Genomic DNA, 22,752 nt, shown 5'->3' on the forward strand with positions numbered 1-22,752 from the left:
TATATTTATTAAACACATACCTATTTGTAAAATATGATCCAAATCGCTTTGGTTTTATATACTAAAAGTAATGGTTCACCCTAATGATTAACTGCCAGTAGTAGTCCTATAAGAACTGAAAATATGTATGCTCATACTTCTCAATTATTATAGAAATTTGAATTTTAATTAAATTGAGTTTGCCATGTGGACCCTGCCTGAGTTATGTACATGCTTTTTATAAGAATATTATACAAATATGATGATCGATATTTTTACTTAAAAACACAGCAAGCACTGTATTTTTATTCCTGTGTGGTTTAGAATGGTGGAAAACAGTGCCTTTTGTACATATATAAATATTAGAAAACACTGATCAGGGAATACTGATATTTACTTGGAAAGGTGGTGAAAATTTTAGAGGGTTGATAAGTGGGAAATAAAGAAAGATATTTTGAATTAAAAGCAACAACTTGCCCACGTATTGTCACTTGTAAACCGAATAAGTTCAATACCATTAGAGAAAAAATTAAAATGTTTCAATTGAGAAAATGTTGGAATACAGAATTAAATAATTATCCTATTAATCTAACCCAGGTGTCACCTCAACAGGTAGATTAATCAGGCATTCCCCTGAAAACTATGAAAATTCACATAAACCTACCTTCTAAAGCTATGATTTTTCCCAGAAAGCTACATAAGAACAAGGGGAGTCATATTAAAGAGTAACCTAAATTTAAGCTCTCCTGTCTGCATTTCTAAAATATAGCAACAGAAGAGTTAGGTCAAAGATAAGTAAGTTAAAAAATAAACACACTCTTCCAATGACATAAGTGAATGAGTTAACACTGAATTTAACAGCATATCTTATGTATTTTAAAATTTGTCCTCTGGTGGGAGGGAATTAAATGTAGTGCCATAGACTTGTCTTTTGTGCAAATTGTGCTGACTCATGCAGCCTTGCAGCCTTCGGAAGACTTGTGGCTTCAAATTACACAGTGAAGTTGATGATCTCGACATCTCATGGGCTGTCAGATAGATGAAAGTGTGAAGTCTGTCTCTATGATTTACTTACCATATGACTTGAGCAAGTGAATTAAATAAACCTCAGTTTATCATCTCTGAAATGGAGGTCATAATTCCTTCCTTGAAGTAGTATACTAGCAGTATATGTAGTCACTGCAATAAGGGCTACCAGTTGTAATGACTGTTTAATTGAGAAAGATTTATATTCTATGACATATTTCATATACTTTTAATTATTTTCAATAATTTGTTTAATATATAAGGTTCAATATTTCAGTTTCTCCTTTTTTCATTTTCTATTATGTAGTTGACTTTTACTTTCCTGACCAATTTATTTCCAGGTACTTCTTCACAATCAAAAGCATCAGTATCCCCTGTTTATAGAGTGAATTTATTTCCAATTTTCATATTCTTTGCACTTTATTTTAAAAATATTTTATTTATTTATCTTTAGAGGTGAAGGGAAGGAAAGAGGGGAAGGAGTATCAATGTATGGTTGCCTCTCATGTGTCCCCCGCTGGGAACTGACCTGCAACCCAGGCATGTGCTCTGAACTAGGAATCGAACCATGATCTTTTGGTTTGCAGGCCCATGCCCAATCCACTGAGCTACACCAGCCAGGGCTTCTTTGAACTTTAGATGCCATATTTTTTGTATATTGAATTCACATTTCTTTCTAAATATTTGTTATTTTTTCCATTTTTTTCTCATTACTTTGGCCAACGGGAAAGACAGGGCAGTGTGGCATATTCCAAGTCTGGCACTGTTAAGCTACTCCTTACCTCATCTTTATTTCAGGCAAAGTGTTCTCTGCTTTCTCTTAGAATTTGCTTGCTTGGAATCTAACATATGCCATCTCTTCTTTACTACAAATTCAAATTTTAAAAAAATATTATCACCTTTAAATGTAGCATTATTATCTTCATTATAATGATATACACTTGTTTGTGCCCTGTCATTTTTATGTTTTAGTTTAACTAGTGTGCAAAATTTGAATAACAATAATTTGTGTTATCATAGTGTTCATAATATAATTATCAGAGTGGACACTTTTATCAAGCCTACTGTGTACCAGTTGCAGCACTCCGCATTTAAATTTCAGATGTGAAAAATAACACTCACAGGCCCAGACATTGCTCCTTAAAACTACTGCATATCAGTGTCAAAACCTCTAATGGCACCATGAACTGGTGACCACCACCAATGGCACAAATATAAAGGTTCTGTCTACCTTCCCCACCAAAAAACAAGTCTGTTAACTCTACTTTAATGGTTCATTACACCACTAAGCTTCTATTAATTTGTATGAGAAATATTGAGTACAGTGAATTCAGTCTTCAATTATGATATAAAAATAGAAAAACCAAGCAAGTTTAAAGCAAAAGAAGTTTACCTTTGACAAGTCACATGGATTTTTTCACATGAGAGAGACAAAATTCATAACTCTCATATTGAGCCCTGTTTTTTCAAATCAATATGATATTGTATTCCAAACCAAATAATATCATCTTTACCTTTAAAGTATAAATCAGTTTTTAATTAATATTTTGTTGGGACATAAAAGACAAAAATTGATTACTTCTGGTATATTTTATATGTTTATTTTGTTTATTTGATTGTTTTTAATTTATAGACTGTTTTTGTATATTCATCCAGAGCCTAGGAGCACATGGTGTTAAAATTTTTGACTCAAAGAAGCAGACTAAGAAATACAGATGAAACCCTATGTAAGAAATGTATGTAAGAGCAGGAAAAAAGGACAACTTTCTAAGTGTTGAAGTGGCTTAGCTGCTAGGTAAGTTTTAATACAGAAAACAGAGTCCAAGACTATAATACTCTTATTCTTTAAAAACTTACCTGAGACTTTTGCAGTCATTATGTTTTACACAGAAAATACCTTGAAATATTTGTAGGACATCTCGAAAATGTATTGGGGGTACTGCACATATAGGTAGTTTTCTGAATTTTTTTATTAGGATATTAGTAAAAGTATCCTAGTTTAGAGTATATGGTTTCACACTATTGGTAATAGTTAAATCAGTATAGCATATTGTGGAACACTAATAATAGATACTTAGATAACTCATTAATTACCTACTGATAAAACTTCATAAAATTTTTAATAGAAACAAGTTCTGCATTGTTTAAAAAAATAAAGATAGAAGAATAATTTTATCAGTGGGATTAGTCATTGTTTTAGAGGATCTCCATCAAGAATCTTTTTACTTGGTGTTTTAAGGGATGTTGGATTTAATTTAACATTGTGGGCTATAGTACATATACACACATAAAATCACACACTAATTTATAGACAGATAATATATTTACATGCAATATATATAATATGTTATATATAAATATACATTTATAAATAACCCATAAATATTATATGTACTATATAATATTTGTATATAAATAATTTACATATACCATTCTATTTCAATTTTACAATGCTCATTGGCAGTACATTCAAGTTTCCAATAGCTTCTGTTGTTTCAGATTATTCTAAATATCTTTCAACTTTATATGCAAATGAGTTTGTCAGCTGGGGCCTTGTACTTTGGGTATTTGAACTACATTGGTATCAATTATTTTGAATAGTTAGCTAAGGGGTTCTTAACTACCTGGGATTCTTCTGTGCTATGGTAACCCTCCCAATCATGTGGGGGGCATTGATTTCAATAACAACTGCCACCCCAGATAAATCTCTGACATCCTGTATCTGTGATTTCTTACCTTTAAGTGTCAGCCGGTTCAATTACAACTTTCATAAAAAGAGATGAAAGTGGAGAGCACACTATTCTCTTAAGGGTTTTGCTTACCTGTGCTGACTTATTAAAGACTTTGCTCTACTTGGTCCACATGACTGTTGATATCAATAACTAGGTTTTATATTTCAGACTTTTTTCCAAACAAAAAAGAAACATTGAAATAGGTAGGTTTGAGGATGTGACTGGGGACAAAAACTTAACTATAGGCCATCCCCAAACTCACAATCTAGTGGAGATACCGAGAAGGACACAGGTGATTTCCATCAAGTATGGTAAGTGGGAAACACAAAAGGTGTCCTGTGTGAAGATATAATTGAGAAGGAAGCCTTATCTCAACAGAGGAAAGGAAGTTTAACCTTAAAAGGACAAGTAATTGCTTTGGTGTGTTAATTAGAACAAGAGGAAGGCTGAAGATTGTACGTAGAAAGTAGGATAAGTGCAAAGGTGTGGAGCAAAACAGACCACCGGATTTGGGACAGTGCAGTGAGCACATAGTTTGTGAGGAGGTGTAGATCACCAGGGAAGGTTGATGTCAGACAGGTAAGCATAGACAATACTGGTGAAGTATGCCACACTCAGGCAGAAGTCCATGAGGAAGGATGAAAAGGGTTTTATTCAGTTAGAGTGAAGATCAGATTTGGGACTCAGAAGTCATTCTTGCAGAGTGCAGTGATAATTAGAAATGAATAGAATGGTTAGAGTTGGGGATATGTTAGCAATTCAGACAAGATATGATAATGGTTTCAACTCAAATAATGATAGTGGACAAGATTAAGTGGATTTTGAACCATTGAAGATAGAATTTGTTGATTCCTTGGCAGTGACTAATGAGAGAGAAGGAAAAATCAAGAGGTCCACAGGGTTGTAGTTTAGGAAATGGGGTGAATTCTAGTGGTGCCTGTTAAAAAAAACATATAATCCTAAGAAGAGACATTATGAAAAGATAGAATGCATAATTAGTTCAAATTGTAATGTTTAAAGTTGAGGTGTCAATGTCTCATTCAAAGGAACACACTAGTAGGCTGTTGTATGTGATGTCTTGCATTGATGTGAAGTCTACTGAGACCCAGGCTATTTTTTCTTCCCAGGGACAGTCCCTAAAACAGGAACAGAACTAAAGCAAAAGTTTCTAATTTTCTCATTACTTAGGGTTAGGTAAATGACCATAGCCAGGTATGAATAAAATAGTAACATTTAATCGATTGATATGTGTCTACGTCTGCTGCTTATTTTCTCAAGGTGTATGCTCATATGCTTGTTAAAATTTTATTATTGGTAGAAATCCTCACAACCCTATTGTGTATTATTTATTTTAAATGTAATTTTCAGAAGGTTATTTGTTGGATAATCAGCACACAATAAGTAGGTATATTATTTCTCTGTATTACCACACACTAATATTGGAGGCTTTGTTCTGAATATCTTTTAAATATGCTTATTGGATAACTGTTTTTATATAAAATTTTACTTTTAACAAATAATCTCATTACTGGTTAGTTGAAAGAATAATATATTTTGGGGAAGCCTCAGCTTAAAACAATTTCCAGGTTCAAAAATTGCAAACATTATGAAGCCTTTCTGAAATATTCCCTGTAATTGATAGCAAAAAATTGTAATTAATCAATTTACCTTTAATATCATGTAAGTGGCCTTTTAAAGTCAATGATTAAAAATCAGGGAAGCGGGAATATTCAGTAACTGAGGAGGCATCCTGTTGAATGATGACTCTTACCAGTGCGATTCAGGAGTGCATTAATTAGACAACTTTACTTTCTAAAGGTTTATTTTCTCATCAAAGTAATAGGAAAGTGAATCCTTGACTTTCCAAACAAAGAAAGATTTCTAAGGATGAAAATCACAGGAAAGAAATCGTGTTTATAAAAGCACTTTGCACACTGCAGCTATACTATAAATATAAAGAAGTGTTATTACAGGGTTGGTTAGCTTTGTTCTTTTTTTGAGGACTCTTAATTCATTAGGTCAGTCTGTTTATTGTAATTGACTCCCTTCTTTCTCTATTAAATCACATTAACTGATGGTAGTTAAATTTATTTTTAAAACATTTCATTTCACACTCAGGCTACCATTTTCTCTATATCAGGCAACACTGATTAGGGTTTGAGTTACTTCCCCCCCCACCACCACTGAGTTCCTATCCTTGGCTGGATAGAATGTTGGTTGGAGACTAGTCTTTTACTTCAGGGTTGTAATGTGTGAGAGTTTTTTGAGGTTTCAGTTCTGAAGACTGAATTAATGTTGTAAAAACTCTGGTGATTCTTGATTATTTTTAAAGTGTTCTTTAAATTCAGATATGTTTTAGCCCTAGCTCAGTGGATTGAGCATGGGCCCGCAAACCAAGAGTCCTGGTTCAATTCCTAATCAGGGCACATGCCTGGGTTGCAGGCCAGGTCCCAGCAAGGGACGCACGAGAGGCAACCATACATTGATATTTCTCTCCCTCTCTCCTTCCCTTCCCCTCTAAAGATAAATAAATAAAGTAAAATAAATAAAATACATTCAGATATGTTTCAGTATTGATTCCCAGTGCTAAGGAATCAAGTTACTACGATGAAAATACTGAAGATACACAAACCAGCCTTAGAAACAACTTGCTAATAGCTTCTAAGCAAAAAGATTGTTATGTGTTTTTGACACGTAAAATGATGCAAGGTATTTAACTTTAAAAGATTCTTCATGGTTAAACACTCATTTTCAAGATTATTAGTTTAAAATATCTTATAAATGTTAAAACACCATGCTGGCTCCTAAGAACGCACAGAGCAAACATGGAAATTCTGGTACACCTCTAACTGCAGAGTTGTCTCCTCAAGCACACTCTTCCTGTGCAATTATTCTTCCCCTGCTCCTCTCTACAGGTATTGTACTGAGCAATATATCATGTTAAAGGTCTAGTAATTACTTTGATGCATGAGATTCATTTTATTGGTTAGAAAGGCATGGCTGTTATAGCAGTTTTAATCAAATACATAATTTAGGCAAGTATGTAGCAACATTTTTTATACATTAATGTCCCTCTATGATGGTGTCTCTACATATTTTATCAAATAAAACAAACAGAAAGGGAAAATAAGGCAGGGTGCTTGACAAGAAGGATAAAATCAACTTGAAAGTAGTGAGCCAAATTTGTATCTGTATACCACTAAGATGAATATTGGTGCTTATACTATATAAAAGGTAGAGTGTGAATCAATGATTCTTTTTTGAGTCCTGATTCTACCCCATGTAGATGAGCTTCTGTGTGCCACTGATCTGAGTTTTCAATTGAAAATAAAGAGTTTGATAGCCAGGTCTCAAAAACCTTTCGTTTTACAAGTTGTACATGTATATATACATATATATATATATGTATATATACACACATACATAGATATATAATTTATGTATGTACACATAAATATGTCTTTATATATAAAATTATAAACATTTATAATTAAGACTAATAACTTAGTAATTCCTAAATGTTCTAGTATAGATTATCTACTGCATGTAATTATGTGTGATAAAATTTAATTTTATGGTTATTCTTAAAGAGTACTATAATGACTTGTTCTCTTCTTCCTCACATATTGGCATTTACCTACCAGAAGGACTCAAAGCAATGTTCAAGTTGGTATCATTATTATATAAGCATAATTATACATCCATTATCATTTAATATTCATTTACAATGTCTGAGGCTGGGTGAGGTAGATGATGCACCTAGGGTACCCCTCTAATTATTGACAGGAATGATGACAGGTCCCTAGGTCCCAGCACAGTATCTTACCACTGTAACACATTTCCTAGCTTTTTTACTCATTTTATACTAGCACTCAAAATCCAGTGATGCTGCCATAATTGTAGAACTCATAGACTATATTAGCCCCTTGATGTAAAGGATGAATTACTATGCTGTCTATTGGTCTTCACACGGCTTGATTCACATTGGTTTTGTTAAGGTGGTACCATTTATGGTTGAAGTTGCTCTGTGGTCTTTCATCAGCTGTCTTTGTTCTAATCATAGCTGCTATGATCTGTACCCTAATTTGGAATTGTGTTTGCCCATAATTATCTGTATCTAGAGCATACTAGAATGACTACAAACTGGATGAACCCTTGATTATCTCCCTAGCCCATCATATGTTGAGCTGGTCAAAAAAGTGAAGTGTCTCTCCAAGGATTTTATTGAATAGTTTTCTGGAATAGACTACTTGGGTACAAAAGCTTATTTTATTACACAATAGTTATGTGACCATTGCAACGTTAAACTCTTGAAGGCTTCATTTGCCCACATGTAAAATATATATATATATTTTTATATTTATAAATATATATATTTATATATAAAATAAATATATATATATTATATATATATATATATATATATATAGATATATATATATATATATATAGAGAGAGAGAGAGAGAGAGAGAGAGAGATCAGCTTCCTAGCATTGTCATAACACATTATCATAAACCAGGTGGCACAAGCTTTTACTCCTAGTTCTAGAAGCCATATCTCTGAAATCTAGGTGTCACCTAGATTGGTTCCTTCTGGAATCTCTAGAATCTGCCCCATGCTTCTTTCTGTATCCTTGGCAGTGAATCATTGCTCACTGCTTTCAAGTTTTACTCTGAGCAGTTAAGAAACAAGGTTGTGACCCCCGTCATCCTCCAATCCCCCTAAACAACCATACATTACCCCCCCCCCCAATAAAAAAAAAAAAAAAAAAAGAAACAAGGTTGTATTTTTTCACCTTTCTTAGAAATCTTGTAGACATATATCAAGCCTCATCACTTACATCTAACAGTAGAACACCCAGCAGTATAAAACAATTCATCTACGTTTTCTGACACTTTACAACAATGTCCATGGTTCCTCTAATTTACAATAACATGTTCCTCATTTGATGTTGTGACTCACAAAAAGCACCTTTAATGGTCGTATCTCTACCAATATCTGTTTATAATAATTTGGGTTTCCTAAGATGATAGAAGCTTTTTTACAGTGCTCTTCAGTTTTGTCTGAGCCCTTCTTAAAATAGTCTTTAATATTTATCTGTTTATCAGCTGTCCCTTCATGAAAGCTGTCCCTCATTTTTTCTCTTCATCAGCCCCTAAATCTCCTATTCCCTGTTTATTAATCAAAAACCAAAGCTTCTCCATTTTTAGATATAGTAGGCATTTGTTATAATAGTAACCTACTTCCTGAGTGCAAAATTTGTATTAGTTCCCTGGGGCTGCCATAACAAATTACGACACATTAGATATAAGACAATAGACATGTACTCTCTCAAAGTCCTGGAGTTCAAAATTCTAAAATCACGTACTGGCAAGATTGGCAAGATCGGATACCCCAGGTGCTCTGAGAGAGAATCTGTTTCACGCTTCTCCCTGGGCTTTTGTGACTGACAGCACCCTGGCACTCCCCGGCTTGTGGGGTCACTGCTTTCATCTGAGTGCACCTTCACATGTCTTTCTCTGTGTCTCTGCTTCTCTACCCATCCTGCCCATCTGTGTGTTTCCTAATATTTCTGTCTCTTAAAAGGACCTTTTTTTTTAGATTTAGTGTCTTCCCTAATCTGATGTGATCTCAACTAACTTCAGATTCTTACTTATATCTGAAAGAAATATTTTTTCTAAATGAAATCATTCTCACATATTTGGGAAGATAGGATTTGGACATATCTTTAGGGGTTCAACTCACTACACATTTGAGTAATAGGAAGTTAACATGAAATACACCTCAATAAATGATACCTATAATTAGTATCTGTCAGTAGTTTAATTCGCTGCTATCATATTCCTACCATAGCTTTCAAAAAATAATAAAATTATCATGAAACCACTGTAAAATACAATTCACTTGTGTTATGTAACAAAATGCATGCTGTGAAATATAAATGCTGAATCAGGGCAGGAAGACATAAATGATGTATAGACATTGTAGTGAGTGAAGATTCTTAAAGAACTGAAAAATAGTTTCTGTGCATTTTAATGGGTGGGGAAATGTTGTGATTGAGGTGGGGAGATCTAGTTGTAGATCTAATATGGCAACTACAGGTGTGATTATAAATTTCAAAACATGGCTACACTATTGCATATATTCCACGCATAGAAGAGAAGTATCAGTGGTGTCCAAAAAATATGGGAAGGTTAAAATAGTTATCTGGCAATTTGCTTAACAAAGTTTAGTTCACCAAGTCTCTTGGTTATTAGGCTTGACTAGAAATAGTAGTGACCACAGATAACAGTAGCTTTACAAAACAGATATATTTATTTCAAGCAAGGATTTAGATGTATAGAAACACAAACACACACATAACATTCACTACTTTTATCTTGTCCCATATTCTATCACCTTGGGATATCAATCTACTTCCCAGCTCGGTGATCCACCATAATAGTCTCATTTGACATCTGGTCATCAGGAAGGAACAAGTCAAAGAAGAAGGCACAAAAGAGGCATGCTATTATTCAAAGAACATTCCTGGAAGTTGCAGATACTTGTACATAATTCCCAATGGGCAGAATATTTTTTTTGCATAACCGCATCTGGCAATGAGGCTAAACAATGTCTCATTGGTAACAAAATATCTGACATCCTAATTATTTCAAAAAAGTGAAGATAACGTTAAGTTTCTGCCAAAAGCTATGGGTTTGGAAACTAATTACATTTGATATATCATTCATGTTTTCATTGCATACATTCAGCCTCTCTTCTAGAGGGAAAAAAAAGAATCCTAAAGCCCTAAATAATTATGTTATTCAACTCAGCCTCCAAAATCTACATGTGATATCCTGCCCCATCTATCAGGTTCATATATAGGTCTTTTTGTACTCTGACTTCTTATAAGTAACAATCCAGTAATTTTTAGAAACACACAATAAAAAACATCAGTGAACTGATTTTAACTTGCTAGGCAAGGAGACACACCAGTGAAAAAATTCAGAGGGGTTCACTGAGGTGGCAAATTAGAGGTGTCTAACTGCTAGAAAGGGTGAAAAGCATATTATGTTATTTCTTTTTAGTTATGCTAATGAGATTGAAAAAGTGTTATCTAATTAGGAAGGAATAAGTTTAGGAGTCTGCATACCAATGATTAACAGAAGAACCCTTATCCCTTGGTCAGGCCAAAAGGGTTCTGGCATAGCAGGGTCAGTAAAAGATCATTTTATTTCTAATAGCTTTTGTTGATGATAATGGCTGTGATAAAACACAGCAGTTGATGTTAACACTTCCTATTCAAGTACTGCTGTAGGTAAAAAAAAATTGCTTTACACCTGTAAATTGAAATTCTAGCTATGTGTCCCTAACACATTCAACATACAATTGCATTGAGGTAATGAGTAACCCATTCCAAACCCGTATTCAGAACAAGGAAGAATGGGACACATGAGGCAGCCATTAGCCTGGGAAGGTACTGAAGGCTCCTTGCACTGGCAGGTGCCATTAAATCCTGTTAGACCATCTGCCAGTGGATGGATTTGCTCTCTGGCAGGAGTTACCTTTTTATTGTCCTCCATGGCCTCTGGATCCCTCTCTCTGGAAGGTTTATTTTTATCCATTATAATTTCTGTCCACATGTGAAGTTGGCAATAAAACAGATGTCCTTTTTAGAAGCTGAAGGGCTTTAAAATGACAATTATATTGATGTAGGATTTTTGGCCTAAGGAATGTTTTGAGGGGCTGCAGACTTGGTTTGCATTATTTTTATCTGCTTCTATTCTTTGTTTTTGTTTTCTGCAATACAGTTCTAAAAAAACCCCACTTCTTAAATGTTTGCTCTTTGTCATATCCATGTGAATATTTATATACCTTTTAAGTCATAAAACTGAAAAATTTGATGTGGTACCCTAACTTGTATAGATAGATGCATAATTAGGTAGACAGATGGATAGGCAGATAAGATTAAACGGGAAGACAGAGAAGTGTATGGATGCACACCCACGCAAATATGTTACAGAAACACCAGATACCCATCAGAGACAAAAGAAAAAAATTATTTACTCACAGATTTCTAATGCTACTGTCGTTTCTCCATGCTTTAATCCCTCATGGGGCTCTGTAATAAAAGCCAAACCTACTGTGAGTGTACCAGGTGGAGTGCACCCCGTGGGAGAAGCTCCCAAATTATGTATCCTGAAGGTTATGTAGGTGCTGACAAGTCCCCTCCCCTCTGGAGTTCAGGGAAAGAGTTTATCTTTTATTCTGTGTGAACAGATCTTCTCTTGGGGGAGGTGGAGAAATTCTATAACTAGGAATGTAAACTCTGTCTCCTGGAGAGATAAGAAGGGCTTTATTATCCTTTGAAAAGTAACCCAGGCCTCTGGTGAGAGAGAAAAAGGGCTCCATGCATCTACCACCTTTAGAATCCAGAGATCAGATGGTACCGTGAGGAGAACAAAGAGATTCTTCATCAACACTGCATGCAAATTGGTGTTGCCTGGGGGGTGTAGACCACGCAGGAACAGCAAGAAATGCCCCCAGGGTTGCCTAACCACCCACCAATCATCTTAATAGATGGACATTTTAAAGATGAAGACTTATATGATTTGAGTTCCATTCACAATACTGTATCTCCTAATTGTGTGATTGGTAACTAGAAATACTTTTAAAAGAGGCTTGGTGTGAAGCAGCAATCCGGGTTTACCCCGGCTGGTGTTTATTGTTTAGCTAAGAACTCCTAAGGGCAGGTGCTGGAAAAAGACCCTGAGCACAGCCTAATCTGCTGAGGCTCCACCCTGAGAGTTCGGGCTCCGAATCATTTCACTGTGAGTTGAGCAGCATTGACTTCTCAACTCAGCCACGGGCCACATTACTGTTACTAGACTGCTATCGATGAGTGTTTGCCGCCCCCTGGAAGGCCTTCTTTAAAACCACCGTGTTCCTCCTTATCTCACTCCCGGAGTACTTATCTACATGCTGTTATTCTCTTCCTTAGGACTGTCCTGAGTATGGCGAGAGTAGCTAATACACAATATGTTTTCATTATTTCTGTGTTAGTTTGATAGGGTTTCCATAAAATTGTACCACAGCCTGGATGACTTACACAATGGAGATGTATTTTCTCACAGTTCCAGATGCTAGAAGTCCCCGTCAGGTGCCAGAGACGTTGGTTTCGTCCAAGGCCTCTCTTCTTAGCTCGTAGAGGGTAGATGGTCCCTTTCTCCCTATTTCTTCCTATGACATCCCTCCGTTTGTGCCTGTTTTCTATTGTCCTTTTATAAGGACACCAGTCATATTGCATTAAGGACTATGCTCACAACCTCTTTTAAATTTATAATCTCTTTAAGGACTTTATCTCTAACTAAATACAGTCACATTGTTGAGGTACTAGGGATTAGTGCTTCCAAATACAAATTTTAGAGAAACCCATTTGAATCCACAGCAATTTCTTATAACTTCCTATATGACGTCACCAATACCTGATCTGTCTTTTGAGGAAAAACAGGAAAGCTTTACGATATTTCGCTACTGCATTATAGGTTCATAATATAAGTCCTTGCCATCTGCTGCTGAACAACTTCCATTGAGCCCATGAAGTGTTCTGTTAGAGCAACCAGTTCTAAGTTTTTAAATTGTATCAGTCAGATCACTTTCACATGTAAATGACAGAGGCACCTCCCCATTTAAAAGTCCCATAAATAAGTAGGTGGTACAGGTTGGTAAACTGGGCCAGCTCCATGGGTCCCAGGAAACACATGCCCTTTTTACCTCGCTGCTTCTCTGCTTAGGTCCCCTTGTAAGGCAGCTCTGGTGCTGGTGAGGTTTACTACCTCCATCTGCCTCTTCTCCCCACTTCCCTATAATCTGCCTTACATACACAGGACTTTCAGGGTGCTTTTAATAAGTTCCAACTTTCTCTGTTTGTTCAACAGAGATGAATGAGATAGACCCTATATACCTGTCTGATCTCTCTACTGGGACAGTAAAGGAACTAATAAATAATTTTCACTTACCTAATGGAACTCAATTAGTATTCTGTGTCAAATGTAGCTAAGCACTTTTAAATATCTGTAATGTTCATTTAATCTTCAAAAACATTATCTTCATTATACTAATGATAAATTGAAGCAAATTAAGTTTCACTATTTCGTCCATTACAAAGCCAGTAATGATGCAAAAGCAGTTGTCAGAGAGATTCAGGAATGAAACAGGTGGAGATCAAGTGTCAGATATATTAATTACTGAAAAATATTGAAGGATGATGTGTAAGTATAAAATGTGGTTTCCTAATAGTCATATTAAAATAAAATTAACCAACACAACTCCGGGGTCCTCAGCAGACTGGAAGGAACCTCAATTCAGGCAGGATGGACGGAGAAGAAAACTCAGAGGCTGCTAACTCATTCATGCCCAGATTTCTTTCTCCCCAAATGCCGTTGGTTAAGTCTTCCGAGCTGTACCAGACTGAATGAATGGGTCAGGCAAGAGGCCTGAATTTTTACCTAAATACATTCATCTTTCCTTGGAAACCTGAGGAGTTAGTTGTTTCACTAGGAAACAAGCATTTCCATCTGACAGTGTCTCCATGTTGGTTCTTTCCCTTGCCTCTTTGGGCATTTTTGCTGCCCCTTGCTGAATTCTTAGGTCCACATATATATAGTGTTAATTAACCATAGAGACTTAGGTTTATTTCTAGGTTCTCTATTTTGTTCCAATGATCTATGTGTCTTCTTATTCTTGTACTAGACAGCTTTAATTGCTGTGGCCTTATAATATAGTTTGATGTCAGGCATTGTGATCCTCCTACTTTGTTCTTTTTCAAAATTGCTTTGGCCATTCGGGGTCATTTATGGTTGCATATAAATTTTTGAATTGTTGTTCTATATCCGTGAAATATATCAATGGTATTTTATAGAGATTGCATTGAATCTATAAATTGCTTTGGGTCGCATGGAAAATTTGATTATGTTAATTCTTCCAATCCATGAACACAGTATGTGCTTCCATTTATTTGTGTTTTCCTTAATTTATTTTTTTTAAGTATGGCATGGTTTTCTGAATTATTTTACTATCTTGGTCAGGTTTATTCCTAGGTAATTCAGTTTTCAACAAATGCAATTTTTCCCTGATTTCTGTTTGTGATGTTTTGTTGATTCAACAAAGAGGGCAGAAGCATAAAATGAAGTAAAAATAACCTCTTCAACAAATGGTGTTGGGAGATCTAGATAGCTACATGCAAAAAAAATAAAACTCAACCACCAATTGACACACAAAAATAAACTCAAGATAGATAAAAGACTTACATATGAGTCATGACACCATAAAAGTCCTAGAGGGGAACATAGGCAGGAAAAACTCAGATATTCCATGCAGCAATATTTTTACCAATATGTCCCCTAGAGCAAGGGGCATAAAGGAAAGAATAAATCAATAGGACTACATCAAAATAAAAAGTTTTGCATGGCTAAAGAAAACATCAGCAAAATGAAAATGGAACCAAACATATGAAAAATATTTTTACAAATGATACTTCAGACAAGGGTTTGATCGCCAAAGTATATGAATAACCCACGCAACTCCACCACAGGAAGACAGACAACCCAATTAAAAAACAGGCAAAGGACATGAACAGACCCTTCTCCAAGAGGACACATAGAGGGCCCAGAGACATATGAAAGGATGCTCAGCATCAATAGCCATGAGAGAGATGCAAATTAAAACCACAATGAGATTCCACTTCACATGGGTCAGGATGGCCGTCGTAAACAAATCAAACAAACATCAAGTGCTGGTGAAGTTGTGGAGAAAAGGGAACCCTAGTGCACCATTGGTGGGAATGCAGACTGGTGCAGCCACTGTGCAAAAGAGTATGAACTTTCCTTAGGAAGCTAAAGATGGAATTGCTTTTGGCCTGGCGATTCCATTACTGGGATTATACCCTAAGAACCCTGAAACACCAATTCAGAAGAACCAATGTACCCCAATATTCATAGCAGCACAATTTACAATAGTCAAATGCTGGCAACCTAAGTACCCATCAGTAAATGAATGGATCAAAAAACTATGGTACATTTACACAATAAAATACTATGTAGCAGAAATAAAGAAGGAAATCCTACCCTCTGACAGCACAGATGGATCTAGAAGGCATTATGCTAAGTGAAGTAAGCCAGGTGCTAAAAGACAAAAACCATGTGATCTCTCCTATAAGTGGAATCTAATCAACAAAACAAACAAGCAAGCAAAACGTAACCAGAGACACTGAAATAAAGAACTAACTGACAGTGACCAGATGGGCAGGGGTAGGGCGTGAAAGGGAAAAGGTCATCAAGGAACATTTATTTATAAAGGTCCCATGGAAAAAGCCAAAGGGGGTAGGATTGAGAGTAGGAGGTGAGAATACACACACACATATATTAACAGTGATTTTCAGTGATTATGCTGGGGTGCACAAGTGTGCCACAAAATTTTTTAAAACACGCCTAGCTCACTATTTGTCAGGAAGACTGACCTTTTTCCCATTAGACTGTCAATTTAAAAAATGACAACAGTTAACACAAAATTCATTCTGTGTGAAAAAATGATATCTCCCTTCTTGTCAGATAGGTTATATATATAGTGTGTGTACGCTGCAGAATTTTAGTAATTAGTGTATGTGTGTCATGTGATGAAAAGTTTGAAAATCCCATATATAACATAATATGATTATTACATCATGCATAATATAAATATTCCTTAAAATTTTAATCACCATAGTATTTTTTACTTATTTTAAAAAGCCTTACTGCTTGATAAAGAGTGATTAAAGATTTTTTAATTTTAACATTTGTATAATATAAACACATTTGCTTTCTCAGGTTTCCAGCTATTGTTTCTCTTATTTGATTGGTACATATTGACCACAGCAATATTTATGTGATAAAGGTTTGGGTTCTTACATGACTTCCTATTTTCAGTTCTGAAATACACAGTGACATTTTCAAACACTTGTAGTAGTTATAAATAGATATTGTATATTGATTATTTAGGAGGGTTTACTCATTTTACTTGCAATGTATTTTAGGTAGCATATTTTACACTTCTATTTTTAAATATATTTTATTTATTATGCTTTACAGGTGTCCCAGTTTTTTTCCCCTTTCTCCCCATTCCACCCTGCACCCTTTCACCCTCCAGTTTTCCCCTACCTTACTTCATGTCCATGGGTTGGCTTCTCTATTCCTCATACTATTCTTAACCATCCCCTGTCTATTTTATGCCTACCAGTTATGCCTCTTATTTCCTGTACCTTTCCTCCCCCATCCTCCCTTCTACCCACTGATAACCCTCCATGTGATCTCCATTTTATGATTCTGTTCCTGTTCTAGTTGTGTTCTTACTTTTTGTTTCTTAGCTTCAGTGGCTGAGAGTTGTGAGTTTGTTGTCATTTTACTGTTCATAGTTTTTGATTTTCTTCTATTTCTTGCATAAGTCACCATAACATTTGATATAATAAGGCCTTGGTGATGATGAACTTCTTTAACTTGACCTTATCTGGGAAGCATTTTATCTTCCCTTCCATTCTAAATGATAACTTTTCTGGATAGAGTACTCTTAAATGTAGGTCCTTGTCTTTTATGACTTGAAATACTTCTTTCAAGCCCCTTTTGGCATGAAGATTTGTTTGAGAAATCAGCTGATAGTCTTATGGGCACTCCTTTGTAAGTAATTCTTTCTTTTCCTCTTGCTACCTCTTAGATTCACTCTTTATTTTTAATCTTGGGTAACTTAATTGTGGTGTGCTTTGATGTGTTCTTCCTTGGGTACAATTTCTTTGCTACTCTCTGGGCTTCCTGGACTTCCTGGAAGTCTATTTTTTTTGCCAGATAGGGGAAGATTTCTTTTATTTTTTGTTCAGATAAGTTTTTAATTTCTTGTTCTTCCTCTTCTTTTGATTTCCCTATGGTTCACATGTTGGAGTGCTTAAAGCTGTCCCAGAGATTCCTAAGCCTCTCCTAATTTTTATGAATTCTTGTTTTTATCTTTCTGTTCTGGTTGGATGTTTATTTCTTGCTTTTGCTCCAAATAGTTGATTTGAGCATCGCTTTCCTTCCCTTCATTGTTGGTTCCCTGTGTATTTTGCTTTATTTCACTTTAGGTGGCCTTCATTTCTTTCTTCATTTTGTGACTGAGCTCAATCAATTCTGTGAGCATCTTGATTACCAGTGTTTTGAACTCTGCATCAGATAGATTGTCTCTCTCCCCATTGCTTAGCTCTGGAGTTTTGATCTGTTCTTTCATTCAGGCCATATTTCTTTGTCTCAGTGCACCTGTTATGTTGTAAGGGGTAGAGCCTTAGGTATTCTCCATGGAAAGACAAACTTCTTTGCTGTATTGTGGCACTGTCTGTGGGGGGAGGTGTCCTAGAGGGAACCATGTTGCTGGCTGGTTCCACTCTATCCACACTTTCCCACCAACTCTCCTGTGAGACTGATAGTTTCTCCTGCCTTCACAACCCCTGCAGCATTTTATAGCTAGAGATTTTAAATCTTTAGTTTCCTGATCTTCCAACCCCATCTTACCTGTGAAGCCCTCAGCCTTGCCTCCAGTCCTCTCCACCCAGCTGCCTGTCTCCACCCCTCCTACCGGTCTGGGTGAATGTTTCTTAATTTCCTTGAGTTTTGAAGTTCCATATAGTTTCATGTTCTGGCATCTGGTTGTTTATTGTTTTAAATTGGTTGTTTTCTTCTTTTGGTTCTCTGAGGAAGCAAAGTGTTTCTACCTACACCTCCACCTTAGGTGGGAACTCTTTCTTACCCTTTTTATATATAGTTAGACAATATTTAATCTGTGGACATAAAAAGGAATCAGCATGAAAGAGAAAGTCTGTATTATTAATGTGAAAGAAGAGGAGTAAGAGTCAGAAAAGGGTTTTTTTGTTTTGTTTTGTTTTCATATATGCTTCAAAGTAGCTCAAGTAGCAGTGAAATGAAATTTTGATAAGGTTTTTAATATATATATGCACTCAATAGCTGGTGTGCAATACATATTTGTTGAATAGTTGAACTACTAGAAAATTATTAATTACTTAGCATATTTTTTTATTTTACATTTGTATTTTGAATAAACAATTCTTACTACTTGGAATGACTTTTCCTTATTCTCCCTACTTATCCTTAGGTCTCATTTTGAAGTCACTTCATGTGGTAACCATTCCCAACAGCAGCAATTTTTCCTCTACAACACTCTGCACTGAACTCTGTCGTAGAGAAAGATGCAGTACTCTTCCTAGAACTACATCAATTTGTTCCTAGCTCTCTCTCTCTTTTTCTGTAAAGTGTGCCTTTGTTTTAATTTATGGTTCAAAGTACAGTAACTTTTTGAAAGATTTTTTTGTTATATTTTTCCATTACCATTTAGTCTCCTTCCTCCCCCGATCACTGTACTGCTCCTCATGGCCATGAGTCCTTGTTCCCTGGTTCTCTCAGTGGAGCTGCAAACCCTCTATAATCAAGGCTAGTAGAGAATGTAGCATCATCTCAACCAAACAAGATCTAATCCAACCCTGAATCTTTAATAACTAGCCTTTTTCCCCCACATTAACATTTGAGTCATGTTTTTAAGGTCAATGTATTAATGGTGCCATTTTTAAGTTCCCAGAGTCTTTGGGCATAACTTACAATGATTGTAGATTAAAAAGCACTGGGCTAGAATGATTTATACACAGCCTCATGTGAGGCTTTGCATGCAAGCAAGTTTTGCCCTTATATACTTGGCCACAGATTGTCCTTCCCACTGTTAATTGTTAATATAGCAACTGCCAAACCAGCCGCTGTGATAAACCTAGAGGATAGTAATTTTTAAAAAATAAGTTAAAATTATATATATAAATTTAAGAGAGAGAGAGAGACAGAGACAGAGACAGAGATGGAAGGAGAGAGAGAGAAACACACACACATACACACACATATATATTCATCATTAGTTATACCTCCATATGTATGTATATATTCACATATAATTATATCTCTACATACATATATATTCATATAGTTATAGATACTCATATTTGTATAGAATTATATCTATATATTTACATATATACTATGTATAGTTACATCTATTTATCTATATAGAAGTAAAATGCTTATAATAAAATATTTTAAGAGTTATAAGTATTAACAGATATGGACCTATTTTATTTTATTTTAAAAAGTTATATAAAAAAGCTTAAGAGATTTCGATGTGTTCTCACAGAGAAAATTTGTGATAATTTGAAGGAACTTGAAATATTATTATAGGCCTTGTTTTATAGTTACTTGCAATTTAAATAAAAAGAGTTGGATAGTGTGACCTTTAATTTTGCCAGTTTTATTATTGCAAATTCAGAATTGTCAAGCCACATTTTATCTGTTAAGAAGTGTATGTTTAAGGATAATGAACTATAAATTTAATTGATGAGATTTATTTTTAGATTTCTGCTTTTGAGTCCTGATAATAGGTATTAAAGTACTGTCTGAATTTAATTGTAATCAGGTCTAGAGTCTTGATAAGTATATCTTACACCCATGATACCCATTTCTTTTTATGATAAGGGTTTTCCATAAATTTTCAAAGGCTTTCAGGCAAGCCTTCTTACTGGTGTATGTAGAAAAGGGCTAAATGTTATATATCTCCAAACATGCTAGGATATCAATGCACCTACGCTAATACAGTACCTATATCTATGTTTTTACATGTATTGTCTTTAATGGTCATGTTTTATCTGAGAAGTTATTTTGACTACGTTATTTATAAAATGCTATAAATCAGAGTATTGTTTAATCTTTCTTTTGTAAAGGAATAAAGTTGAAGTAGGCGTTCTCTCATGCATATGCATATCAAAGGATACTATTATTATCTTGCCTATATTGATATTTCAAATAAAACTCACTTTTACTTGAATAAGATTATTATTCATTCTTTCCCTTAAGTAAAATGGTAGATATTACTATTTCTTCAAACTAATATTAGAGCTTCACATGACTATGTGTAAATTTCAATTTCTTATAGCTTTTACATGTGCATATTATAAATATGTGAAACTGGGCAATAGATAAACTCTTTTGCAACATATAATTTATTTTAGCTAGTTCTTATCCAGTAAGTATAGGGGACCGGTTTGTCTTGACCTGGCAAATGTGACTCAGCTCTGTATGGAAAACCTGCAGATGCGAAGTGGTGGGCAGGAACCAGACCTTCAAAAACATAAACAGTGAAAGGACAGCAAACTCACAGTTATTAACAACCACGCCTAAAACAAAAGCAAACTAAAAGGATAGCTAGATCAGGAGTGGAAACATAGAAATGAAGATCTCAATGAGGGTTAGCAACAGAGGAGTGGGAGGAGGAGAAGGGGGGAGGAGGTACAGAAAATAAGTAGCATAGATGGTAGATAGAAAATAGATGGGGGGCAAGAATAGTAGGGGAAATATAGAATCTAAAGAACTTGAGACACGTGGTCATAAACTAAAGGGGGGTAATGGTGGGGATGAGGGGCAGGGTGGAGGGGAATGAAGGGGCGGAATAGAACAACTGTAATGGCATAATCAAAAAAATTGGAAAAAAAAGTTTTCCTGTGGGAATCAGGCCTAGAAAATGCACACAGACTGTTATGGCTTGCTCTTGCTAAAACTCCATCACCCTGGTCTAAAACAACAAATGTGTATTGTCTATCTTCAAGGTAATTTCCAAAGCCTGTATGAGTTCTCCCAAGGACAGAGCTAATGAGCTCATTGCCATTCCCCTCTGCATGTTATTTTCATTTTATTGGTTGTACCTAAAATGTAGACAATAATATTCTATGTAATAGATAATAAATCTTTCTATAAGACCCCAGGAAAACAATAACAGCCTGTCTAGGCAAGGGTCGGGGCACTCCCTCCTTGAGGGAATGGCCAAGGCACCCATGGGCACTCTCCCCTTGAGAGATTAGCTGTGCCTGTTCCCTTTTCCCACACAGGATTGTTGTCGCCTGTGCACTGATTCTCATCATAAACCACAACAGGCGGACTCTGCTGGACAGAGTCTGCAACAAGTAAGTTTTTTTCTTACTTGAAAAAGTAAAATGAAGTAAAGAGAAGGTGGTATTGTTAAGGTCATATTAATCTATAATAAATTAGCTTTAATGTGCCAAAGAGTAAGTCCACCCCTAAAGGTCATCACTTTCCACTTTATGTATTCAGGTAAATGAGTCTGGGAGACTGATAGCCACCTAGGAGGACATCATTCTGGAAAGCCCAAATGCAGCATAAAGGAAACGGACATTAGTTGGAGCTTACAGTAATCTCAGAGGATCTTAATAGGCATCAGTTTAGTCATAAATTCAGCAAAGAACCTTGTTTGCCCTCAGCTGTCAAGAATCATAAGAAAAAATGTTTAAATGCTTTGAAATACTTTAATGGATGGCCATTTGTTTGAAGTCCAGCTGGGGCACTTTACTTGTGTTGTTTTCCTTTCTTAAAAGCATTTCAAAAAATAAATATAAACCCTCCAGCTATGGATTTTCTAGGCTACTCAGTGTTTCTTCTGTAATTCCAAATATTGATCTAATTGCATTTAACAGTTATCAGAAGAGTTATATTTAAGTTAATAGTATATCCCTTCCCAAAAGCTTTTCACATTTGGGTTGCTGCTTAGAATAAAAGCTCCTGTAATTTTAAGAACTTTTAAAATTGACTATTTTGTCAATAACAACACTTCTGTACATCATATGTCATAAAATGTTATTAAGACACTTCAAATTGAGATTTATAAAAAAATGTTCTGGTATCAAATAATGACAGTTGCAGACATTTAAATATTCTTTTTTCCTTGTCTTAGAATTCTCAGTCTTGATTAATGTTATCAAATCTTTCCATAAAATACTTTTTAAATCTTTATTTCAGAAAATTATATCTTGGCCTTTAACTATTTGTGATTCTCACATTTATTGTCATATAATCACTAATTATTTAAAGACCACCTTAAGTAATGTTTTATTTTAATAAAATACCTTGTAAATTAATA

The sequence above is a fragment of the Artibeus jamaicensis genome, unplaced genomic scaffold, assembly GCF_021234435.1.
Source record: "Artibeus jamaicensis isolate MK-2021 breed Jamaican fruit bat unplaced genomic scaffold, CSHL_Jam_final scaffold_369, whole genome shotgun sequence".
NCBI classification, from domain to species: domain Eukaryota; kingdom Metazoa; phylum Chordata; class Mammalia; order Chiroptera; family Phyllostomidae; genus Artibeus; species Artibeus jamaicensis.